Below are 2,623 nucleotides of genomic sequence, written 5' to 3'. Positions count from 1 at the left end.
TCTCAAAATTCATGCCCATTTTATTTCATTCCTGTCTTCTTTTAAGCAGCATTTTTTAAAGATTAGAGTTCCATGGGCGCAATAGTTTCCTACTGCTTCTGTAACAAAGGGTCACAAATTGAGAAGCTCAGAACAATACAAATTTGTTATTTGTTATCTTCGAGACCAGGAGGTCAGAAACCCCAAATCAGCTTTATTGGACAGTGCTGGTTGCTTTTGCAGGCTTTGAGAGGAAAACTCGTTTTTCTGCCTTTTTCAGCTTCTAGAGGCCACCTGCATTCCCTGGCCCATCCATACACCACACCAGCCTCTGGCTTGTGTCCTCATGTATTTTATGATTGGTCTGAACCCTCCTGGCCCTCTCTTGTAAGGACCCTTATATTACACTGGGCCCATCTCGCTAACCTAGAATCATCAACCTCCATTTGCTATGTAGGGTAACACACCCACAGGTTTCAGGCTATAGGGACATGAACCTCTTTGGGGGCCATCATTCAGCCTGCCACACTGGGCATGAGCTCTGACGACAGAGTCTGAGTCCCCTGAAACTAAGAGCTGTTGATAATTAGATGTCCTAGCAACACCAACACGACAGTCTTCTCTCAACGCGAACTGAACACAGTTAAGAATCATTTAGCTTAAGATGACAAGTTTATTTACTCACCTGCTCATTTTGTTATGAACTTTCAGGTTGGTAAATAAAATTCAATTCTGTTCTTCCTGAGCAATTAAAAGAAGCTTGAAAAGCATAGGAAGTACACATTAAACAACAATTTACGTGTGTGGGAGGAGTTATGAGAAGGAATATACTTGCAGTTGCATTGAACTCAAAACAGAAATTTCATTTTTTTAAGTTTTACTGTAAAATTAGTCTACTCCTGGCTCTTATTTCTTGTAGACTTAGCATGGTTTTTACCATGAGGATCTTTAAATTTGGACAGATTATTTTTCTAAAATGTACTACATTCAAGACATATGTTTATATACTTTATAAGTTAGTACTTCATTATCCCCCTTCAGCAAAACAACAAGCCTAAATATGTTTAATGATTCTGTTTTTTGCATCTCATAAGAGCATTACTTAATGGTGCTTGAATTAACCAAATGAATGGAGCTAACTGATGGCTTCCTTTCTTAATGATACTGACTTTTTAGGTCATTGCTTCTGCTTTTCTTGGTCTCATTAGCCCAGGGCCACTTGCCTAGGGAACGTCCTCTGGCATTTATGTAGATCAATGAAACGGGGATGCTTCCATGCTAACTCAGGGACAAGCAGTTTTTCTGCCATCTTCTGACTCCTATTTTTCCACCCTGAAAACTGTCAATCTTTCAGGAGTGTTTAATTTACATTAAGGGTCATAAGTATACACTGGTAGAATTTTACTACCAAAGAACTTTATCATATTGGCATAAAAGGTTGATGAAACATGGGGTTATAGGTACAAAATTTCAACTACAAATAAAAATACCAATATAAGTCCTTTACCTTGAAAAATATATTCAGCTATTATTATCTCATACATTACCACTGCATAAAGAAATATTGGCACAGAATGCCTTGAGTTTCATGGTAAAATAATTGACAAATGTATGTTATTAAACTATAACAAATGCACAATTTTTTCAAAAGCATGATGCCTTGTGCTAGAATATTTTAGTTCATGAATAAGATTGGAAAAATCTTAAACACATATACTTAAGAGTATTAAAACACATATATACTTAAAACATATACTTAAAAATATATACACATATATACTTTTAAAATGTACACATTTTATACACATATATACACATATATACTTATGTACATATATAACATGTATACACATATACACATATGTATATATGTATATACATGTCTGTATATACACTGTGTGCATACATGTATGTATATCTACATGTGTATACACATATGTGCGTATACGTGTGTATATATGTATACACGCAGTGCATGTGTATATGCATATGTGTGTGCATGTGTACATATGTGCATGTGCACATGTGTGTGCACATATGCATGTGTATATATGCGCACATGTAACATGTGTGCATATATACTTTAAATATATATATACTTAAAACATATATATACTTAAAGTATATATACACATATATACTTAAAAATCTTAAACACATATACTTAAAATAAGAGTATTAAAAAAAAGTCTTTCTCAGACTTTGAGAACCGGAGAAACAAAATGACTTTTTAGTCAGATTAAAGACCTAAAAGTATACAGAACTATATCTGTATGTTTTTTCTTGAGTTGATTTAACCTCATGTGAACAATAGTTGTCTTGGAAATGGACGTATATGAACTTTAGAAACCAAACTTCCAAATGGAATTTGTTCCAGTTATGCTACAGACTGGAGGAAATGCCACACTTATTCGAAGAGTTATTTGTTACTTAGAAGTTTAAGTGCTCTGACCAGTGAAAAGTTAACAACAAAGTGAAAAAAAGCTGAGGACAGCTTGATTTAAAGAATGCCAGTTTGTGACCCAGGGGATAGCTATTTGCATACTAATTGTACTGTTCCTGCTGTCGCATTCCCTTCAGCTGGAAGATCAGTCAGAAAGAGAAATTTGGCATCATCTGTGACAGTCAGACAGTGGAACGAAAA

The sequence above is a fragment of the Capra hircus genome, chromosome 16 (genome assembly GCF_001704415.2).
Source record: "Capra hircus breed San Clemente chromosome 16, ASM170441v1, whole genome shotgun sequence".
In the NCBI taxonomy this organism is placed as follows: Eukaryota; Metazoa; Chordata; class Mammalia; order Artiodactyla; family Bovidae; genus Capra; species Capra hircus.
Note: the sequence above shows the minus strand (reverse complement) of the source record.